This window comes from Eschscholzia californica, unplaced genomic scaffold (assembly GCF_041429995.1).
Source record: "Eschscholzia californica isolate CP2 unplaced genomic scaffold, dmEscCali1.0.p SCAF_4, whole genome shotgun sequence".
Lineage (NCBI taxonomy): Eukaryota > Viridiplantae > Streptophyta > Magnoliopsida > Ranunculales > Papaveraceae > Eschscholzia > Eschscholzia californica.
Genome location: NW_028238461.1, coordinates 14,518,713 through 14,528,099, shown reverse-complemented (window position 1 = coordinate 14,528,099; position 9,387 = coordinate 14,518,713). Strand labels below are relative to the sequence as shown.

General features: G+C 33.7%; 1 long non-coding RNA gene and 1 pseudogene across 2 annotated transcripts; both read left to right on the top strand.

Moving 5' to 3' along the window:
• Positions 1–2,543: 2,543 nt before the first annotated feature.
• On the top strand, positions 2,544–3,714 carry LOC147543008 (uncharacterized). Its single transcript, XR_015224222.1, has 3 exons — positions 2,544–3,010; positions 3,137–3,178; positions 3,349–3,714. It is a non-coding gene; the product is annotated as an uncharacterized LOC147543008 (long non-coding RNA).
• A 10-nt stretch (positions 3,715–3,724) lies between these two features.
• Positions 3,725–6,058, top strand: LOC147543007 (potassium transporter 6-like; annotated as a pseudogene). Its single transcript, XR_015224221.1, has 3 exons — positions 3,725–4,206; positions 4,321–4,374; positions 5,022–6,058. The product of XR_015224221.1 is annotated as a potassium transporter 6-like (transcript).
• Positions 6,059–9,387: the final 3,329 nt, after the last annotated feature.

Below are 9,387 nucleotides of genomic sequence, written 5' to 3'. Positions count from 1 at the left end.
AGTACACATTTCAAGGGAGAGAAAAGGACAAAGAGAAGGAGAAGAAAAGGAAGGATGATGATGGAGGAAGAAAACAAGGAGTATTGGAAATGGTCCATACCTTTGTTCATAGTGAAGGTGACATCTGAGTAAATCTGCAAACTATGGCTGCTGACAAGAAAAGAGTAACCATGTACTCTATTTAGCCTGACAAAAGCCTCTCTCTCTCTCTATATTGATTGAGTGTTACATGTGACCTACTGCCTGCCACCCAATTACCCAACTCCAATAGCTTCCCCTCTCTCACTCTCAAACATCTCTCTAAACTAGTACCAAGCTAGCCTTCTATGGTGCTCTATTTTCAATCCAATTTATTTGAATTGAATAGATCCAAAACCAAAACAAATAATCTTAAATCATATTCTAGTCAGACTCCAATTCTAATTCAAAAAGAAAAACAAACACTACCCAATTAGAGATCAAATTTGAGTTTGAACTTTCTATGGCTAGTGATGAAACAATTCATTTTTATCATCAATTAAGTTCACATCTCAAGAAATTTTTGATGCTACGAACTTAAAATATTATTTCAAGGTCTTACTCGTTGTCTGTAAAACATTATTAGCTGGTATCAAGTCACAATATAAAAGCGGATTGACCAAGACTCTTGTTAGACGACCAAACCTTCACACTAATGTTGCACACGTGTGCATCTGTTATTGTAAACAGTTGTGACTAGACACATACTCCGGTTGAGATTCGACGGAGATATGTCCCGGGCAGATAGACATTTTCCTGATGCAAATGTGTACAATGGACCCACCTTAAACTGACCCACATAACATGATAACACCCCATGTTCAAGTCTGACTTCATGGTGTAGGGAGAAACCAGATAAAGAAGATGTAAATCTTTCACAAAAAGTGATGGTCCGCCTGGAGAAAGTGATAACAATAGAGTGAAGTATCGGGCAGTAGTTACACATTCAACACCAACAATGGCCATTGGGTAGCGACAGTGGTACAAAGTACAAACCTAGAGGAAGAATTTTGTTTCCATTGTGAGGTCATAAGATAAAAACTCTCAAAAGTAGCATTCATTCTAAGTTGAATTGTTCTCAACAAAAAAAAAAAATTCTAAGTTGAATTGTAGGTAGTTTAAATGGTTAATTCTATTTTGGTCCATTAAAGATGACCAATTCATAAAAATAACCCTTAAAGATAACCAACTTCCACTTTGGCATCCTTTTGATTTTTCCGTATATCACTTTAACTATTTACTTTGTATTTCATATTTTCATTTTAGAAATGTATTTCCTTCCCAGTTCTATCTTCCTTTTTCCAGGGCAGTGGTTGACAATTTTGGGGGCCAGTGTCAAACTTTGATCGGACCCCATTTATACAAATTCGATGTACAAATTTTTTTTTTTACATGCGAAATAATGAGCACAAATTTTAAATAGTTTACCTGTAAAACGCTAGTATAATAAATTATTGATGAACCCAAATGAATGGTGTTTCTCTGTGATTGTCCTAACCCAAATGAATGTGTATAAGAATTTACAAGAATCAGAATTTCGATTTTTCTTTTTGACACAATCTGAAACTAAGGTTTGAAAGATAGATTGGAGAGAAAAATTGTGAAGTAAAAGAGATTTGAAGGTGGGATAAATAAATAGAGAAAAATTGTATAGTCCAAAAGATTACATGAAGATTTGAAACTGGGAGAGGCCTAAAGAGAGAGTTGGTTGTTACAACTTAAAAAATAATGAAAAAACGCTTTTTATGAGAGTTGAACCCTAGACTTGTTGTACACGAACCATTCAACTTACCAACTGAACTTGTACCAATTTGTGCTTTGATGGTACTCTTGCTTCAATAAATCTGTTATATTAGACGAGATATAAAGAACTTAATGGGCCCTTGTGGTGGGGGGCCTAGTGTGAGCGCCCTGCCCGCACTGGCCCATCCACGACCCTACCTTTTTCATAAGAAGAAAATAAGACTTTTTTTTTTTCTTATTCTTCTTTCTTTTCTCTTTCCTCATTGCACCATCACCCCTCCACCATTAGACACAACGATCACCGTCACCTTTCTTCTTCTTGTTCTCCTACTCAACACTCTTTTCTCACTGTCATGCATGGACTTCATGAATGATAATGAGAGTCCATGTACTTCATGTCAATCAAGACTTCATGTCCCAGGTACAGTCATAAACTCCCTGTCCACGTAAATTCATAGACTTCATGTCTATGTAGATTTCTATTGACAATAGAGAGTCCACGGACTTTCATCGATTCTCATTATCATTTCAATGACATCTCAATTGACATTACATAATTGCGATGAATTCTCAGAATCTCAATGGCATTTTTCATTGACATTGTATGCCTTTTATGAATGTTATGTCAATGAAAGTGTAATATATTGTGATAACTAAATTAATAATAAATATGATATTATCTATATAACAAAACACAAAAGTTGTGACTAGGACAAGCTGACTAGGACCAATCTATATAACAAAACAGGGTATATAGCTGACTAGGACAAAATAAATGAATCTGACTAGGACAAAATAAATTAACCAACACTTAATCTGGACCCTTTAATAAGATGAACAACCCTAATGCCCAAAACCCTTCGTCTCCAAACCCGTGTCTCTTTTTTTCTCTCTCTCTATCTCTCTGGCCGTTTAATCTTCTTCAAGACTTCAAACCTGAGAGAGGAATGAAGGCTTTATTTAAATTCTCTCATTTATATCTCCTTCAATGGGAAGAGACATGATTTTTCTTTTTCAAACGGAAGAGTAGATTACTTCAATCCTGAATACTCCACAGAATTTGGTTCATCTTCTAGGGCAACACAGAAGTCAGGAAATCACATAAGGTCTTCATAAATCAAAGATCTTGTAACTTCAGAAAAACAGAAATCTTCATGGCGACTGTTAGAATTTCTCCTCATGAGTTTTCTGGTAACTTGAATTTGACAACCAATTTAATGCATCTAGCTTCTTCCTGATGAGTTTTTTGGTAAGTAACTGAACAACATTGTCTTCATTGCAGATGGTTTATTGAAGATTTTTCCACATAAGTAAATTTGAAGTTTCAATTTCATTGATGTGAATCTTGCTTCTTTTGGTTTATTTGTTTTTTCAGATCTTTGGAATCGAGGTTGAAAAATTGAATCTTCTACTAAAGGTAATCACTTCTTAAAATTATCTATCATTAGAGTATTTTAAGTTAGGTTAAAGTATTTGGTTTAGAAATTACCAATAAGACTGAAAGAACAAATTGAAATATTTATGGCAACATTTCAAAAAAAACTATTTGATTTTTAGTAATTCGTCTATGACGTATTTGATATAAAGCCTGAGAGAGAAAAAGAAGAAGGAATGAGGGAAAGAAACTCGAACGGCTTTTGGCAGCTTGTAAGTTCTTTGTGAAGGTCTACACTGAAAAAATTCAATAAAATTTTGAACTTGAGATCTTTTTTGAAGTTGGATTGTGATTAGATTCAGCTTTCATTAAAGGGTCATTTTGGGGTTAAGTATTTTCACTACAAAATAGATGGACTTTAGCTATGGACATTGGCAGTAGCAGTTATCCAATATCAGTAGGTGAAATTTTAAATTTGTTGTTCTTCATTTTACTGATTTTTGTAGAAGGAATCATGGAGGACTATTTTGACATTAGCTTTTCAGAGTTTAGGTGTTGTTTATGGAGATTTAAGCACTTCACCTGATTTTTGTAGAAGGAATCATGGAGGACTATTTTGACATTAGCTTTTCAGAGTTTAGGTGTTGTTTATGGAGATTTAAGCACTTCACCTCTTTATGTTTATTACACATTTGCTGAAGATATTCAACATTCAGAATCAAATGATGGTTGGGGTTTTATCATTTATATTTCGGGCTCTTACTCTAATTCCATTATTGAAATATGTATTTATAGTTCTAAGAGCAGATGGTAATGGTGAAGGTGGAACAAGTGTACTGTATTCTTTACTGTGTCGGCACGCTAAAGTGAGTTTCTTGCCTAATTCCCAGTTAGCTGATGAAGAACTATCAGCTTATAAGAAAGATAATATTGGCCTTCTAGAGAAGAATACTGGGTAAAGATTGAAATCAATGTTAGACAAACATAAAGTTTTGCAAAAATGCTTCTTTTGGCTTTAATTGGGACTTGTATGGTTATTAGTGATGGCCCCCTCACTCCAGCAATTTCTGGTTAGTTTCGAGTTCTTTGTTTCTCTTGACTTATTCTTTTGCCCAAATTACTAATATTGATTTCGAATTCACTTGAGTCACTAAATTATTGGGTTTTTTTGTTTATGCATTTAGTTTTTTCTGCGGTTTCGGGTCTAGAACTATCGATGACGAAGGAGAACAACAAATGTAAGATCTTTATACTTTTGTTCATTAACTTTGGGATGTTTTTCTATGAAAAAATTATAAAATTTCGAAAATAACCCATATTATTGAGTTATCGACGGAGTTTTGGGTTGTTAGATAGAATCACAAATGTTTTTTTTAGTAAGATTAGTATAGATGGCTTAGGAAGAGTTTGTTCTTGATCTTCTAATGACCACAGCCTCGACACGGGCATATGTTGTGTCCTGCTTTTGCACCAGGCCCAATCCCAATAGCTACATAGTTTTGTTCTTGGGCTCACGGCAAAGGCTTCATGAGCCACAAAAAGGCCATGGAACTTGCTAAGCTTGAGATTGTACCTATAGTCTAGACTCTGTATGCTGCCTTAAGCGAGATGTTGGACTAATACATCCGTGCAGTTCCAGACTGTATAGATGTTATCTTGGGGCCACGAGAACATGCGTTGTATAATTCATATTGCCAGCGAAAGAATTTTAGCTTAGGTATAGTTGATGATGTTTATGATTTCGATTGTTGACAGATTCTTTTAAATTGAAAAATTGCTCATACAAATTGCAATTATTGGAGCCTTGGTGGGTATCATCAATCATCTACATACCATGTGCATCCTATGATTATGAATGGCTCTTCATGTCGAACTTATTTTGCAGATGTTGAAGTTCCAGTGGCTGTGTCATGCTAATATGTTTATTCGCTCTCCAACATTATGGCACACATCGAGTAGGATTCCTGTTTGCACCTATCGTTGTAACCTGGCTATTATGCATAAGCTCAATCGGTTTGTATATATCATTACTCACTGGAACCCACATGTTTATCAAGCCTGTCTGTTTTGTAGTGTTTGTTGGTAAGTCGATTGTTGAATTGTTAAGTTCTTGAACTTTGTTCTTGAGTTATAATTTAATCTATCTCTATTTAGAATTCAATAAAATAGAAGATTTGAAGAGAGAGAGAGATATGTCATCTTCTCTACCATTGTTATCTCTTCTAGCAACACAGAGATCTCAAGTTTCCTTTTTAGGGATTACCTGATAACTCAACCTCCATTAGAGCTCTCAGTTTAAGTTTTTATGGAAGATTTGAAGGGAAGAAAAAACCAAGATGGAGTTCTTTCAAACTCATATTTGAAATATTCTTGCTTATGTGAAGTATTTTGTCTATATGTTCATTGCTTAGATTTGGAACTGAATTTGAAGTAGATTACAATACTTGTTGGTCATAACTGTTTCTTTTGTTCTTAGAATTTGGTTTTGTGAATTCAGCAGAGCATAAACCAAGAGTATTATATGCAACTACAATGAAAGTGAATCATAAAAGGAGAATCCCATCAAGCAAGTAATTGGAGAGTTTGGTCAAACAGTAACGGAAAAGAAAATTGAGTAAGAAAATCAATTGTTTTCTTCCCTTTGATTTGCATTAATGTCAATTAGTCATTTCGAGAAATGGTCGACCTTAGATGTTATATATGGTTATTTCAGGCGTCAGTGTATTAATTCTGTTTTTAATGCAACCCCTCAAATGAAGGTTTACCTTTAAGTGGAATGCTAAGAGTCGTATCTTACAAAAATTTATCTTCAGTATGGTATCTTAAATTTGAAGTAAACATATTTGATGATTTTAAATTTGAATAATGTCTCGGACCTCTTTTTGTAACAATTCGGCAATTTGATTTTAACTTCATGGTTTACTATCTCTTTGCTTTTCACATCATTCTACTTATATGTTTACTGGTCTCAAAAGCGAATGAATAAAAGGAAGAACAAGAAGATCAACAACAACAACGAACACAAGAGTTGTTTGATCTCTACGATTTGAGTCTTTTTTAGATGAAAGGAGATAACTTTTGGCGGTAAGTTTTCATGATGGGTAAAAAGGTTTAGTGATGATTCACTCATTACTCTTAAGTAGTCTAGAGTCTGTATTGGCACAAGGAGTGGTAACTGGTGACTATCTCTATGTAAACTATCTCCGTATGGTAACTGGTGACTATCTCTATATAAACTATCTCCGTATGTATCTACGTAGAAAAAGCAAAGATTTGTGCTACATAAATTATTTTTAAATGATAAATAAATTGATCTTTTTTCATCTATAATTCCTTCTTTTTTAGACCGTTTCAAACTTTAATTCATAACAACAGACCGTGCATTTCAACAAAAAAAAAACAGACCGTGCCGGAGGCACGGGTCATACCTAGTTATATACATTATATCATATATAAATATATTACTGTAATATTGTTTTAACTTTTTGACATGAACGGTAAGAGTCATTAATTTCAAACATCATGAATAAATACATTAATTAGGGGCATGAAAACTCATTGCTGCTCTTATTTTTTTTTAATATTAACTACAATTGTCATTACAAAAGCAATGATACGTCGACACGATGTGATATAAGCACAATAAATGCGTAACACTACTGGCCTAAAGCCCAACGAATTAAATAGCCTAAAAGTCCGACGAATTAAATGGCCTAAAACCTACATAAATACTATATTTATATCCTAGTTCAATATTCTTGGATTTACACTTCAATGGGATCGAACCTGGGGGACCTCTGCATTGCAGAGTATATGCACTGACCAACAGACTACCAGTGGTTGGCTCGTTTCTGCTCTTTATTTTATTTATACTCTTTAAAACAAGTCTATAATTGATGGATTGAACTTCCACCATGAATCAAACCTGGGACCAATTGACATAACAGTTATTGACATATTACTATAATATCAACAATATATTATTATATAACACTACAATAACACATATTATGGCTACCGTGATTGTGTAATTTGGGTCAACTAGATTCCGTCAGCATCAACAAGACGGGTTAGAACGTGAATCATATATCTCTGAAATACCAAGATAGATTTTAAAATAATAAGATACTTTAGAAATATCAGTAAAAGTATGTCATTTCAAGTGATAATAGTAAGAATTATTATTAATTACCATTATTGGTATTAATTATAAATTAAAATATAAGCCACCATAGTTTCAACGAAAGTCACTCATTTTCTGATTGAAAATTTTGACTCTCTTTTTACACCAGAATTCACTAAAATGTCAATGAAAGTCCAAATCCACCAAAGCCCATAGATTTGTGGATGTCACCGATATTCGCGGACTTTGAAATATTCGTGATTGAATGCATCAGACATTGAGAGACGAATATCCTTGATTGAACGCCCCGAACAATCGCGGACTCTAAGATGTCTGAGATTGATGTCGCAGACATTCGCGAGCTTTGAAATGTCATCCAAAGTCATCATTCTAAGTTGAATTATGGGTAGTTTAAATGGTTAACTCTATTTTGGTCCATCAAAGATGACTGATTCATAAAAATAGCCCCTAAAGATGACCAACTTTCACTTTGGCATTTTTTTATTTTTTCGTGTATCTACTTTAACTATTCACTTTGTATTTTTATTTTTTTCAGAATTGTATTTTTTTCCCAGTTTTATCTTCCTTTTTCATAAGAAGAAAAGAAGACTTTTTTTTCTTCTTAGTCTTCTTCTTTTTCTCTCTTCTCAGTGCACCATCGCCATTGCACAATTAGACACAACAATTACCATCACCTTTTTTTTCTTCTTGTTGTCATGGTCAACACTTTCTTCTATCTCAACTTTATCTCTTATTCGCTCCCTCTCAACACTCCTTTTTTTTCCCCCTCTCTCTCAACAATAGAGAAGATGAAACAAAAACTCTCAATTGAGCGTTACAGTGGGATCTTCCATCCAAGGTTACTGTGGAGCTCCCGAACTATGGTTTGTGTATGTGGAACCCTAGTTCGAGGGTTCCTTCTTCTCTCTCTATAGTGGAGAGAGAAGAAACTCGTGGAGCGAAAAAAGAGTGTTATAATAGAGAGAAGAAGAGTGAAGAAGAGAGGTAACGGTGATGGAGATGGTTATGGTCGGCCAACCCATCTCTGATAAAGAAGGAATATAAGACGGGGTGAAAAATACATTTGTAAAGAAGGATAGAATTTAAAAAAATAATCAAATTTTAAATTTGGCGATGGAAAAGATTAAAAGATGGCCAAAATAGAAACTGGTCATTTTGATGAGTTGGTCATCATTGGGGGGCCGAAAAAATTAACCCTAGTTTAACGGGAATATGAGAAATTATTTTAAATTAATCATTTTGATGATCAAGAACTGCTTAGGCAGTTGGTTGTTTATTTACTCTAAAAATTTAGATGTCACGGATTCGGTTCACGGTGGAGCTGGAATATAACATTTATTGATTTTTGTTAAAACATATAAAGTAAAGTAAAGGTAGAAGTGGACTTTAATGCCCCCATGATAGAATTAAGAGTCTTTATATGATCTTAGGATCCAAGATGTCTTTAATGGTGATAGTTATCTGAATTATTCAATTCATGTATTTACAGTATATTGAATATATGACTCTTACAGTCCACGTCAAAAAAATATTCTTTTTAATAGGCTATAAGTGTAATGTACTGTAAGTGCTATTTCCCGAAGGGCTCATAATATATGAATAGTTTCTTCTTTAGCCTCCTATCTTTAATGAAATTCCAGATTCTTCCACTTTAGAAATCCTGTCATCTTCAATTTTATTTTCAAGTAATTCTTGGAGAAACAATTAGTACCAACCTAGTTTTTCTAATGGAAATTATGAAAAATATTAAAATAAATAAAACACAGATGTGATTCCTATCTTTAATGAAATTCCAGATTCTTCCACTTTAGAAATCCTGTCATCTTCAATTTTATTTTCAAGTAATTCTTGGAGAAACAATTAGTACCAACCTAGTTTTTCTAATGGAAATTATGAAAAATATTAAAATAAATAAAACACAGATGTGATTTTATGTGATTTTAAACCGTTATCTCCGAAATGGGGAGCACATGATCAAGGCATAATAATGTGATTAGAACATGGGTTGTTTTACCTGAAAATCATGGATTTTGTATTAGCAAACATGATCGTATCAATATACTACCATTATAGAGCAAACCAAGTCGACTATGAAATTTTATTTTTC